A 14,994-nucleotide genomic window follows, 5' to 3' on the forward strand; every position below is an offset into this window, starting at 1 on the left:
GACGCTGCACCCTCCTTTCAGCTGGCGTGTTTTGCAAATTAAAAAGCCTTCCAGGAATATGAATTAGGTCGCATAAGCCTGAATGGCGGCGAACATTTCACTTAACAGGAATTCTTTGCAGCTAATGCAATCAGCTCCACAATTCCCACCTAGCATGGGGCTGCGATGCACACAAAAAAGCACAATCTGGCACCCTAGTATTCCATTTTTTAAAATTATTTTTATTTTCATCACAGCTCTTTTGTCACATCGGCCCATGAACGGAAATAGCTGAACAAAATAAATAAACAGATAAACAGGAGGGCTGTCGCCGCAGCCTTTATGCGACTTTATTCCCGCGCCAAGAACATTTCTGAAGTTAACGGTATTTATGCTCCAGCGGTGTTGGTCACAGTCTGTCACACTTTATTTGCATCTGCATGTCCGATTAACAAATATGACATATTCCTAAGATCAGGCTCCTAGCGCTCCTTACCACCCACCATGGCAATTAACTCTACTAAGCTAACAGGCGGAACACACATGCCTGACGCAAGCAAGTCACATATCAAGCTCCTCTCCTCTGGAGATGCTGTGTCCCCGTAAACACAAGTTCATAAAAACCACTGAACAGGTTGACTTTATGATCTTCTACAGATGTGACGGCCAACGAGACCTCAGCTCGGGTGGGAAAAGCTCTCGGATGAGTTGAATTGGCTTTCCCAAGCTTCGAAGTCAGTTGTTTACGACAGAAAGAAAACGGCAAAAACAAACATGGCGCTATGGTTTGAGGATCGAGCCACTTTTCATCAAATTTTTAACAAAAAGTAGTGAAATGATTAGATCACACAAAGTTTACTTAGGTATATGATTTTGTGAGTTTTAATTGCAAACGTTTTTAATAATAATAATAAAGGACAGTGTTTCCAGGGTAAAACAAATTGGGGTAGCGTATTGAAACATAAAAATCAGTAGGATTTGGTACAAAATTTGGAAATGAAATTGAAATGACAAGATAGAATTTTTTAATATTTTTTTTCCTGTGCTTGCGTGTTTTTTGAGTGATGTTTTTTTAGCTCAGAATGTCAAAATTTTCTGGGGACTCAGAAATGTTTTGGGCATCATCATTGAGGGGAAAATGATCTTGGACAAATTTAAGTGGCTTTTCCAAGCTTGTATATTAAGATCTCAAAAGCAGGCTTGTTGTTGTTGCTGCTTTGTCTCAATGCAAAGGGAAGAAAAACACCCCAAAAGCAAACATGGTGATCTTTTATAGCTAACATTAGAGGCTCTTTTCTTTTTATTAAATAGGATTCTGCACTAAAAGTAGCGAAATGATGAGATCACTGACAATGTCGGTTGTTACAATATAACGTTTTTGTGGAGGTTGTCGCACCAGCACTCACTAACATTCTGGAGACAGCGCCACTTATTTGAAACACTACAACAATTTTTAAATTCACTAAATACTTTTACACCGAAACAAGTCACCTAAAATATGAATGCATATCAGTATGACGCAGTGCGGTTCCATCAACCTCTCTGTGATTGCATCGATCAAAACGTATCATTATTATCTTTGTGTATGAGCTAGAATTACATTGCCTTTTGCTCGGCTGCAAATAAGAACGGCAGATGTCATCTGGCTGCTGCCGTCATTTTCATTTTATCCCAGGCGTCATCTCAAGGTAGAGCGATTGTCGCCAAACTATCTGTTCTGCTTCTTTAAACGACTGACCGCCGGGGCATAGCCAATATGGAGGCTAATCCATTCTTGTGTCTATACGACGGGATGCTTATGGAGGCATATTTGCTTAGGGCAGCCATGCAAATTATTACTTACTGCCCCGTAAGCTGATAACACAAATTAGACCCCCATTAAAGTTGAACAATGTATGTAAAATGAGAGGAGATGTGGCAAGTGATACCTTGAAGGGATGCTTAAGTCGCACGGCACTAAAATATGCCGCATGCCGGCAAACTTCAAAAGTGGAGAGATGTTTATCCTCGGGATTGGAGGGTTCATAATAGTAATCTCCTGCGCACAGCGGCAGCTGCCAGGTGGAGGGTAGCGCAGCGCATGTTTATGAATGGAAATCATTACGGGGACTGGGGAGCATACCAGCACGGACCAGTGATACAGAACTTTTCTATCCAAGAGCTCTTAAAAAGTTTGAAGTGCGGGTCGCGGCCATTCACGAAGCTGAATGTGGGTCATATTCGAAAACAACAGGCCCGTTAATTCCATCCCGCCACCCGAGGGGCCCCGAGGAGGGCGGCGGGCTTTGACACGGCTCCCCCGCCGCGTCCGCCACCTTGGTCGGCCTTTTCGCTCTTATCTGATGAGCCGCTTTAATTCGTGTGCCAAACGCCTCTCGCGGGCGCCAGTGCACATGCTCGGTCGCTTTTTAAGAGGTGGAAGTGCTGTTTGCGGTGCGATAGACCAGAGAGGAAGTGCTTCAGGGGCTAATTTCAACCCTTGTTGTCTTTGAGTCTCTTTCCCTTTTTACTCCTCCGGCCGCCTGATAGGATTCATCTTAAAACCTCCCCCTTTGTCCGGCCGACCGTGCGGTCAGCGCTTTTTTTCCGCCCCCTCCGGACTGATGACTTTCAGTGCTCGGTGGTGAAAGAGATGAGGCCGAAACACCAAGGCAAATTAAGGGTACAAAAACACTCGCCATTGTCCCATTGTTGAGGGTCACAAATCGTCAAGTAAAAGCAACACAGCGGTGGTTGAAATGCGTTCGCCTCTATCCCGTTGACCCCCAGCAGCCCCCACCCACCCCTCTTATCCCAGCCTCCCTTCGCCTCTCTTTATATTCATTAGATTCATTATAGGCCACAAAGGATTGCCAACAAAACAGCTTGTGATTTTAGTTGAATTCGCCCCCCTCGGAGGCCTGCAGGGAAATTAAAGTAGGTGACTATCACTGGGGTTGGGGGGGGGGGCGGCAGGTTTGACACATCTGAAGCTTTCAGTGATGCTAATAGCCAAGCGTATCCAAAATACACAGGAGCTGACCTCGAACAGATTGCGGGGGTTCGGAATCATTAGTTTGCAAATGAAGCGCGAGTACATTGGTTCAATGGCGGAATCATCCCACTCGCAACCTTTTGATTAGTGTTTGTCAACTCCCCCTTTTCTCCCCGGCGCACGCCCCCGCCCACTTGCGCGCCAGAAATTAATAAAGCAGACATAGCGACACTTTGCAGCCTGGCGTCTCCGAGCACCTGTTAAACAAATGCACTTAAGGCAGGAGTCAAATCGCAGCCATGTTGAAATTGGTGTAAAATCTTCATTTAGATGACGTCCCCGGGGCCCCGCTCATTACTTGAGATTTATATAGCATTCGTTCTGCCTCGCAAATGTGCCGCACGCCATTCCACCTCAGTGAAATATGAAGAGGTTTGATAAAAAGGCGACAACATTCTCTCATTTGAGAAGCAAAAAAAAGCAAAAGCAAAACCCTTTAAGAGGGTTCATTAATTCAACTTGTGGCATGCAGCAAGTTCTGTGGCCTCGAGCGCCCGATGCTGCACGCTGCGAGACGTCTGATCGGCACACTGTCGGCTGCGCCGGTGAATTAGACGACACCTGCAGATGTTCACTTTTAAAGCTGGTTATGGAGGTAAACAAACAACAACAACAAAAAGCTTGTCAAAACCTTGAACAGTCTTCTTACTAATGCAGGGGTGGCTTTTTTTCCCAGCACGTATACATGCCACATATCAGGAAGCTCTGATGTTTTACTTCCAATTTCTCAATTCTTTTTTCCTACTAATGTCACACGTTTGTGTGGCCACGTACGGCTCGATCGCGTGTGAACTATAGGCCAGTCAGAAAAAAAAATAAAACATTGACATCTGCCACCCACGCCCACTATTCTGTTTTCGTGACAAACTGGAGGCTGAGTAGAGAGCGGGAACTGGAACAGTCAGCTGAATTAAAAAAAAAAAAAAAAACATTAAAAAGTCAGAAGCACAAATCACTGCTCTGTATTAAGTACAATATTCATATTGGAATGTAAAAACAGCTCCATCTGATGGCTGTGATGTTACACTGAGCTCCGACAGACCAGGAAATGGAACCGCTGCTCTTTAGGAAATAACATTAATAGTGAGTATCCATGGAAAGAACATATTGGATCAGAACAGAAGAAAGCTGATCTGCTGGATCAGACGGTGGCACATTGTCATAGAAGAAAATATAAGTATAATCACTGCTCTATATCGTCCTGTCAGCAAGGCCCCGCCCCCCCCCCCCCGTCGTGTTTGTCTGTTTTGATCTGTTTTTGTTCTCTGTCCTTTTCAATTTGTTTCCATTTGGCCCCTGGCAGAGAGGACAGTTGATTGATTTATTGTCCCCGCTCCCCGAAAGCGGCGTTAAGGGCGCACGGACCCCGCCCGCCCCCCGACCCCATCTTCGGGCAGCGACATTGTGTCCCTAGATGCTGGCCCCTCGCTACAAGACGGGGAAAAGTGAGGACCTCACAAGGACCTCACAAGACATATGCGTCAGGATACACAGAGGCCTGAGACACGGCGACGATGTCGCCTCGTGTGAATTGCAAACTCTGTGGGACGTTTACCTCCCACGGGGGAGGGATGTTCCCCCGCCCCCCCCCCTCGCCCCTGCACGTTTATACATCTACACATAGTTTGTATTCACGTTTTGTGACATCTCCTTTTGCAGATTGCTATTCCTAAAGCACCTGTCTGAAATTCCACGGCACAATCTCTAAGAGTGAAAAAGAATCATTTCAGATGAAAGTTGAAATGCTATTGTCAGGCGACCTTTGGCTTCAGCCGGCTGGATAAACAATTTCCCATGAATATACGGCTGGCCTCCTCTATCTAGCCATCACTAAAATCGGGAGGCGTCCCGTACTGAGCCTATTGTAGTCCATTAAAAGAAATCCTTCCCTGTGGCAACCGTTTTGCCGCTTTCAAGTAGATAAATGCCTTCCAAGAGGGATAAGAATGCATTTCTACAAAACTGCATTAAAGAGTAATGTTTGTCAGCGGCTCAGATAAAAACTTCACAATTCTTTTTTTTTTTTTTTTCCCCCTCTGCCCTCAGAGGCGGCAGCGGCAGCCGCAAATGCATTGGCAATGTGTAAAGCTGATTGGGGAGGCTGCCTACAGGTTAGCAAGCCTCATTTCCAATCTGTGACAGCAATATGGGAGGACACGCGCTCCATCCCGATTGCTCGCGTCCCAACACGAGCCGTGGTCACTCTATATATGGAAATCTGTCTTCAGGGCGAAATAAAATAAAATTTAATAAATAAAAAGAGCCGGGATTGGCACTTTAACCCCGCCGCCCTCCTGAAAATATGTTTTAGTCTGATACATTATACTAGCGCAAATTATTTATCAAGACGATACAAGCTTGATATTTCCCCAAAATAATGAAATGTTGAGGTGGCAGCTGGAATGTTCCGGTCTGGCGAGCAGCATCTATGAATGGCGGGAAATGAAGTAAATATGGCGGGCTGGGACACAACACGAGCAGAATGCTTTGGTGGCACCGGACGGAATGTTTTTTTTTTTTATTTATTTTTTTAATGGCTCTCCTTTTGTTGTGTGGATAGCAGCATCACATCAGAAATCGTAAACACTTTAATGCATGATATTAAAATGCTAAAATACTACACATTTGTTGGTAGGAAATGGATCTATTTCCTCAACAATGATACACATCTATAAGGGGAGAGATAAGTAAAAAACTTTATTTATTTATTTTTTAAATTTACATGAAAAGTGATGACAATGTTACATTCTAGCACATGCCAAACAATTCAGATAAATCTTTAATTATCTGTCAAATTCCAAACAATCCAAAACAATACACGAGCAAGTGTTGCATTTAAATGCCGGTGGAAAAGTCGGTAACACGGGTGAAAGGTCTTTTTCTAAACAGACATACTGTACAAATGAAAACCATGTTTTAAATAACACAAACCAACTGAGGGCAACTGATATACAATAGCTTGATAAACATATTTTACGTTTAAAATCCTACTGTGGTTCTCTCCTTATATTGGGTGGTCAATTGTTCCTGTAAGCTATTTTATTGAACAAGCACGCACACACCGTATTGGCATTTGTATCTTGTGTACTTTCAAAGAGTTTATGGTGTTACCTGATGGTCGTTGAGTACATTTTGATACCAGGGAGAAACTACAAAGCTGAATGTTTGGGAACCTGCTCGGTATACTCAAGGGACACTTCATTAGGCACAACAATTAAATTAGACACAAATTAAAAAATCTCCCTTTACAAAGATAACACTCTGTTTTGACTAAGGTATTAATTGAATAACACAGTGTTTATATTATTGTGGTCCGCAGTGGTTGCATCATACTGAGTGCAATTTCCCGTCACCTTAGTTTCTTGACAGACAGACGATCGTGTCAATCAAACCTGAGAATTTTGGGGTAGCACACTCGTATGTGATCTTACAGGGTTACCCGATGTAGTGCCTGGTGAGTGGATGCGAACAATGTCATACTTTTCAAACTCTTTTCCTCACTGCGGTGCCGCCCAGTCGCTGTAGCCATCAAGCATCTCACACGTTAAGTGTGCTTTTAATCTCTCCCGTACAAACAAAACTGAATCAATAAATAAGGACTGCCGCGCTAAGTTGAGTTGAAAGAGGCCACCTGTCGACGCGCCGCCTTCGCGGAACAAATTCGCGCAGTTGTTGCAGTCAAACAAAGCGAATGAAGAGGAAAAAAATCCATTCACAGACGCTGAATGCAGCCGAGGTGCGTCGCTTTCTGTACGGCAGATGACGACTTGAAAGGAGGCCACAAGTGTTTTAATTTGACGCTTTTTCACTCGTCAGGTCGCGCAATCAAGGTCAACCCTGACGTGCTCTATTATTTTACCTCTCCGCATAACAGACACACAATGGAAATGGATTTTATTGTTGTTGTTAGAAGATTTGAATGCAAGATGCAATTTTAAGATCAAATGTGTTGGATAAAGTCCCTGAAAAATGAAATACGATTATGAATATTGTAGGAACTTAAAAAGCAGAAGTAGCTGGGTTCTCTTAATAAACTACATTTGGAATGATTATTCATTAAACTAAATATCAACTAAATAAAGTGAAGACTAGTGTAAATTCCCCCAAACGGTGCACTCTCTGGGTTCAGATCCAGATCAAAGTCCACATTATTGAAGACCTCTGCACTTTGTGAACAGATTTCACACATCATGTATTATTAGTGGAAAAGATTTTTGGGTAGTTTTATTATTATTATTTTTTTTTTTACTTGTTTTGTCTATTTCAACTTGATGACTGAAATGAACTGGAGCGGAAAAAAATGGTATCTTTCTCGTGTAGCTCGCTACTCGCCTCCCTCCCCACGCCAAACTCTTTGTTTTCTTGTATTTCATCCTCTCACAACATCCCAGTGCTTTTCAGGGCCTCCTTTGTTCTTGTTAAAGGGGTCTTTTATTTGGGGAGTGGGGGGGGGGGGGGAATCTCCAATCTCAGACTAGCACTTTGCCTTGATGCAGATCTTCATTAATCTCGGGGGCCGCTGCGGGCTCTCCCGGCAGCCTGACGTTTTGATGGGAATTGAATTTGATAGCATATTGTGACTTGTATGGAGGCCCGCGATTCTTGTGTTCCTTCCTGTGTCTGCGCACAATCGGAGAGACCCAATTAAATAATTTGGTACAATAAAGGCGAACAAAGGCGTACGCAGGCACAAAGTGAGGGCTCCAACATTTGCATTCTTACTATTTCTATATCATGTTAATTAATTTGGGGTTGGAACCACAAGGGAAGTGAGTGAGGGGCAAGTGGGTGGCGGCACAATAGAAAACAGCGCAGCTCGTTTCAAAATGTGTGCGATGACGCTCTGTATTCATGCGGCGTGCCAAATCAACATTTTATAATAGGACGAATCCACTAGAGAGTAGGAGATGATTAAGGGTGACTTTTATTTATTATTTCAATATTTTGGCACTTAACTTCACAGCGGGATTTCATTTAGAATTATTTTTTTGGGTCATTTCTAAAATGGTTTGAGGGTGACTTGCAAACAGCGGGGTGAGAAAAATAATAATAATAAAAATGAATTGAACATCTAAAGAGTGTCACAGTCACCTGATCATTAAACAACAAAGAGCAAATTGTGCTCTGTGTAAACGCTTTTGTTGACGGCAATATGTCACATTCGATTTTTTTTTTTTTAATTCCCCCCCCCCCCCCCCTTTTACTCACGAGTGGGTGGGTGATAAGCAGTGATGGGACCCATATGGGGCTGTCAGCGGACCGCTGGTGGGCTCTCTCGCCTGGTCCAGCTGCTGTAATTGAAAGAAATGAGCCATGGAGCTGACACATTAGCGGGGGTCCCTGGAGATGCACCACACACACACACACACACACACACACACATTGTCACTCTTTAAACATACCAACTTTATCTGGCTGCGAGTGTAACCTCGACGACGTGGCCCCGGCAGGCATACACGCGTACACACCGGTGAAAGTGACACCAGGACGGGCCGTCACTAAGGTGGGTGGGGGGTGGAGGTGGGATTGGGGTTGGGGTTGAGCAAGTGCCCCCGCGGTGAGTTAATCAGCTCATTGCTCCGCCAGCACCGCCGTTTATTCGCCGTTTATCCTGGCGCTCGCGGCCCCCCGGGGGGGGGGGCTGCCTGTCTGCGAGGCGGCACCTGCAGCTTGCCTGACGCTTGATTTAGAGCGGCGCATGCAGCAGATTACACTGGACAGTGATGAGAATTTATTTGCACTCGAACGGAGACAAACGGCGACACCCGCATCCCATCATGCACTGACCGGTCGTAGGCAATCCTGTAGTGTAAAAATGAGGTCGGATCCTGACTGAGGTATAAATTCATTGAACGAATAAGTGTATGAAAGCCACGACATACTCTCAAAAAAACTTGCCTGGCTATCAGTGGACTGTAGTAATAACACCTGCAGTGCTGTGTAAAAAACTACAACTGTCAAATCTTGCAGGACTTCAGCTCATTGATCATCTAGAAGATGAACACCACAATTGCTTTTTGTGTGACGTCAGTGATGGCACTGAGGGAAATTGCGATGATGACCAAAGAAGCTGGAACCCGAACATATTGCGTCGTCGGAAAGCGGTGCACACGACTCCGTCCTGGTTGCTCGGTACAATGCTGCTATAGCGACAATAAGTCAACATCAATATTATCAGCCGTGTTTGGAGATCTTAGAATCTGGAAAGAATAACCTCGTAGGCACATGGAGACACAAAACTGGGCCATTTAGTCAATATAAAAGGGAAATATAGCAGGTCCGACTTTACGACGAGCAGTTTCCAGGTTACAGAGGAACGCTACCGCTTTGAAGATGTGGAAAAACAAGGTTTGCAGTCTCAAAACTATTTGAGACCTCGCACCAATCCAAAATTGTAACTAATTTAAAAGTAACGTTTCCTTAACGCAATCTATCTATATCTATCTGTTATTAAAATTTTAATGTGATCCAAATAACATTGTATGGAAGTTTACATGGAGCGTTCGATTCCGATTCTCATCGGTTCAGAAGCTCCGACCGAATGAAAAAGCTCCATATGAACACCTCAATCGGAATAAACTGGCAAACTCCCAATGGAATTTCATTCGGTTTCACAGAGTTGGAATATTCCTTTTGTCAAACTGAACAGAAGTAAATTTGCGTTATGCAAACCATGAATCGGAATGCCGTCGGGCTGCGCAGGATCTGTCCTGATATAAATACGCGGCGACGGAGCTATTGTTTCTAGCTACTTGTAACTTGTTTTTATCAAGTTGTTGCTTTGATAAAAGTGTAAACACAATCCCAACGCAAAAAGAGCTCTTGGATGCAGCCGACCGACAATTTGGAATGGAATGTCAACACGTTCACATGCGTACACAGCCAAAGCACACCACAACCTGCAATGTACAAACATTGAGCTTAGTGTTTCGTCGCCCTTTTGTAGCGGTGAGTAGGAAGCGCTTTCTTGGTCTTGGCAAATGCCCGCTCAGACCATCTCCCATGTTCTGACATACAAAGTCCACTGACAAAGTCGCTCATCCATTTGTACGCGTAGGCTATCGAATAAACCGTGTACCGATCTGCTTTGTCCGAGCGGCTCACGTTTTTTTTTGGCCGGCCCTTATAATGTTATAAACGTGATGCAAGGCCCATTTCCTATGGTGCTTGAGTGTGTGGCAAATACATGAAAGGAGAATTTACTGTGAAAAACAAAAAACAAAAAAGCAATGGCCATAATGGGGACGCTTTCTCTCGGGGAGCTTCCTTTCTTCCAAACAACCTTCCTCTCTTTGCCATCAGAGCGGCTCGTCATTAAATGCATCCATGCGTCTTGAAAGAGGCTTTTAATTTCAAGTGGAGCTCAAACAAAAAGGGAGAGCTTAGACTGCGCTAACTCAATGTTTATAACCTTGCCATAGACAATTTAAGGATGTCGAGTAAATGAATGACGCAGCCTTTAAAGCGAAACATATTTGCATTCATTATTTTGTTTTGTCCGCGATGCGTGATTGCTTTCGTGAGGTGTTTCGGAATAATCTCCACTCGAGCATCCTTATTGTTGGGGAGAATGTGCTGGAGAACTTGAGTTGGTGAAAGAAACACACTTTTAATGGAAGAATAGGATTGTATTTTTTATTGATTTACAGAGGCTTAAAAATATGCATCTTGAAGATGAATGCACACTTACGATAAGATGCAAAGAACATTTTTCCGAGCTGTCAGGGCTGCAGCCACCCCTCCCTCGCTCTTCATTTTGCTAACTGGTGCTCGAAGCTGACCAAGCATCAGCTTCCCCCGTGCTGATAAATAGGCCTTTTCAATTGATGGCAAGCTGGAGGAAAAAGAGATAATCCCAGATAATGTGGACACAGTTTTCATTTCTTGTCACCCAATTAAACTGCAATTATCCCGAGTGCAGGAGAGGAGAAAAGTGGAAAGAATGGCCAAAGAATGGGAGAGCGGGGCTCCCTGGGACACTCTGTAGCAGACACATTAGCCCAGATTCGCTCCGTCCTGATAAAAAGAGAGCCCCCTTTTTTTTGCACTTGGCAGTGCACAGTGAGAGGCAGGCCAGCTGCAACCTGGGGCTGCACACAAGAATGCCTGTACGATGTTTGTGCATTTAAAAACAAATAAAATAAAAAAAAGACCCAAATGTACACAGACCGTCGCCCTGCGTTTGTGCGGCGCTCCTAGTGTCTTTAGTTGAGCGCATAAAGGTTTGATCCGTGTAGATTTTCATGTGATTATCATGCAAATGCCGGAACACTGTCGGCGGGAACAATGGTGTATATTTTGTGAAACCTTTGTCATCGATGACTGGTCAGTGGAAGAACCCATGGAGCATAGCACGCGGGGGTTCAAAAAGCAGCACACAATGCCTGCAGCAGAGCCAAAAGTGTTAGGAAAGAGAGCTTGAGGGCATCCACGGTTACTCAAGGGCACACTCACATGACCGGAGTAAACCTTTTCCGATTCACAGAAATAGAAAACTACAGTTAGGAAAATGCTGTAATCTGCATGCCAGGCCAGTAGTCAACAGTGTCACCAGATCCTTGTGCACCTGGACTTATCTCAAAAAGACTTTTGAAGACCCTCGGTTAGCCTGCGTGTGTGAACGTTTAGAATCTGGCATGTAGGCGATTATGGAAAAAGTAATGATCACCATTATTTTCATTGATATTGAAATTAATAAACAATTATTCATTGATTTTGAAACTTAATGAGCCAAACTAAACAAAAGTATTTAACTATCAAACCTCAACTTTAAATAACTTAATAGAACAACCAGAAAATAAATTAGTAACAAGTAAAATAATAATATATTAAAAAATATAAATTAAAAAAAAACAAATACAGCCATGGCTAAAAACATTGGAAAGCTGTATTGTCTATTATATATATTTGTTTAAAAAAATCCTTCTCTCAATAGTCTGGCATTTAGCAAATACAAAATAAAGTTGACAATCCTAATTAACCTAAAACAGGAATATTTTACTCTGATTTCATGCCAGACAATCGGCGGGGGGGGGGGACATCTTTTTATACAAAGCCATGACTGCTGTTCCTGCTGTATGCACCTTGGCCTCTTGGGGAGCAGTGTGATGCGATGCATGCATGGAAAACAAAGTGTAGAACAAGAAAGTCACAAAATAATTAAAATTGTTTTAGGAAGAATATATGCTCGTGAGAATTGTCTTTGTGTTACGACTGCATGTGTGTGTAAATATTTGTTATTTGAAGGTAAATACCTCACGTTATCTAGTGCTAATGTTAGCTATCCCGTTTAGGATAGGGGTTTCCATTGACTGATAGCATAAGCTGGCGATTTCTAAAACAATGCGTGTCTGTTATTTAACTCATTTAGTGCCTAATACATATTAATATGTTGTTTTAACCCCATCTATTGGGTGCCAAGCACGTATTAATACGTACTTTCCGTTCCTTCACGGGAAGTCGTAAAGGACATTTTGATGTACCTCCCCGCAAAGATTCGACAGCCTACTAATAGCAAAACCGCCAGCAGAGGGCAGCGGTGCACCATTTTTAGATTTGACACAGCTCAGTAGCCTGACATACGCTGTTGATCGGCGTGGACAGGCTGAAAGTCGGACGAGCTGAAGCATTTTTACACTCAGAGACAAAAGTATATGTAAAGTATTCGCTGAATATATATTGTGGTAGTAAGCACAATTGTGTGTTTGTGTCAGACGTGTTATAACTAAGATCTTGGATGACGAGGATCACGGCCGCCATGTCAAAAGCCAGGAAACAACACAAATCCGGTGAGTTTGCGTCACTCACCGCGCATTATATAGCTAAATACATGATTATTTTGCAATAAAAAACCATCCATATATGTTGTTTTAGCGGGATTATGCAATGAAAACGTAACGGGACAAAAAGAAAAAATATATATACAAGCATCAAAGTTACTGTTGCATAAATGCTGCCTTTTCACAAAAGCTAATTATCTTCATAATCTGTGAGACGCGACCAAAAAATGTAAAACTTAACCTATATTTCACTGCACATAACTAAAGAACGGAAAAGGGGTGGATCTATCTATTTTTGCTGCTGAAAGAAGAGAGCTCATTCTTTAATTTGGTGGATTTGGTATGAATATAATCATCGAACAAAATATTCTGTATGCCTTTAAAAGTCGCTCAAAATCTTCAAAAACGGCTGGCACCCAGGGAGTTTTCTGTTCTGAAAATGGCTGGCACTCAATGAGTTAAATATTAAATGTGAGTAATTCTTTTGTGTGTGTGTGTGTGTGTGTGCATTTAGTTTTACAGTAAACTCCAAGTGGGGTGTCAATAAACAGCTTAAAACACCCTCAGGGAAGGCAGAAGAACATGCGACACAGTTTGCTACAAGCAACACAGGCTGCGTTTACAACGCAGGAACTAGCATACACAACCCGCGACGCTGCACAATAATAGTTTTTCTTCGATTTTAATTGTTAGAAGCCAAAAGTGAAATCACGATTATATTACGATTAATCTCCCACCCCTACATGTGAACATGCAGTTTGTTTCACAGTGATATTGGAAATGGCTCACGATACGAAATAAGTACTTAAAAAACAGAAAATATTGCTTAAATTAGAATTGGGTACTTAAACCTGCAGTGTTAGTCAAGCTTAATTAAGTCATGTGAATGAGTTTGGACCCAGGAGGGACTCCTTTAGTGTGATATAAGCAATGCATTGCAGGGCATCGTCAGGTTTACGACCAAGTTCCGATGTAACCCCAATTTCTACGCGAGTCAAAACGCCTATCACTAATCTTCTCTTACGCCGTCGTAAAGTCATAATCACAGGAAATATTTACATGAATGGTGGTCAATAACTTTGTTTTTGTTTTCAGGCTTCAAAGTGCTGGTGTCATGTCCCTTAAAGAAAAAGCACCAGACACTTCTTTTGTGAACTGTTAGCCTGGGTCGGTTGGACTTGTGTGGCACAAAATCTAAGAAGTGAATTAATGTCTTTTGTAATTACAGTTCCTCTTAGCAATTATCACTCGGGACAATTTATGGATTAGCCATATTGATTTCACTTGACTCTTGGCAGGACTTAATTTGAGCAGAGAAGATACTTTCCTATTGGATGCGAACAGCCCCCTCGGGGATGATGGGCCATTCGAGGGGGGGGGGGGGGGGGGGCTGTTTGGGCAGCGTCTTTAGCCCGCATCCCCTGGGAGAACGATGTGACACTTGCAGGGGCTTGGCCTTTGTGTGGCTATCTATTCCGAGTGTATACCTTTGCTCGGATATTGACTTTCACCAAATTTTTTGCACAAATTTATTAATCTTCACGGCGTCGATTAGCGCTTTGAAGTGTGATTTTGAGCAGGCATGTTCTTCACTTTGCTCTGCTTAGATAAACGAGGGGGAGGAGGAGAAGCGGGGGTGGGGGGGGGGGGAAATAAACAGATTACTTCAAATCATTAGACAAACATCTTAACGTGCAGCGGCTGCTTTGCCGATAAGTGGAAGTCGGCGGCGGGAGCATCTGAGCTGTCGCGCGGGCAGAGGATCGGCGTGGCCATGTTGCTGACGACAGCGAGGTGGGAATACTTTGTCAACATTCGATCAATACGCCCTGCCAGCGATCACCCCTCACCCCCCATCATCTCCCTCACTCACTCAATTGAGTAATGGCCCGATTGGGGCGAGCGACACCGGAGACGTGAGCATGGCTGTAGTAGCCATGCTGATGCTGTGTTCATCAAAATAATGAAATAACCATAGACAGCCATCGCCCACCCTCCTCCTCTCGCTCAGCCCAAACAGGCTTGTGCTGACAGGACATTTGCCCTTTCATTGATCACACCGTCATTCAGAAACATGCACATCTATACACTCCCGCGAGCACGAACATTGCGGGGCTTCGAGCGAGGCCATGCTCGGTCCCTCGCATTATTCCACCTGCCATCTGCAGCAACTCCTCTTATTTTCAAACGCAGGACCCGTCC

The 14,994-nt window shown here is 43.6% G+C and overlaps 1 long non-coding RNA gene across 1 annotated transcript in view; it reads right to left on the reverse strand.

Annotated features, from left to right (window-relative positions):
* Positions 1-10,634: 10,634 nt before the first annotated feature.
* Positions 10,635-14,994, reverse strand: part of LOC133486685 (uncharacterized) — a 38,743-nt gene continuing 34,383 nt past the window's right edge. The window contains exon 8 of the long non-coding RNA XR_009791102.1: positions 10,635-10,847. This is a non-coding gene — a long non-coding RNA (uncharacterized LOC133486685). The remainder of the gene's footprint in view (positions 10,848-14,994) is intronic.

This window comes from Phyllopteryx taeniolatus, chromosome 12 (assembly GCF_024500385.1).
Source record: "Phyllopteryx taeniolatus isolate TA_2022b chromosome 12, UOR_Ptae_1.2, whole genome shotgun sequence".
Classification (NCBI taxonomy): Eukaryota; Metazoa; Chordata; class Actinopteri; order Syngnathiformes; family Syngnathidae; genus Phyllopteryx; species Phyllopteryx taeniolatus.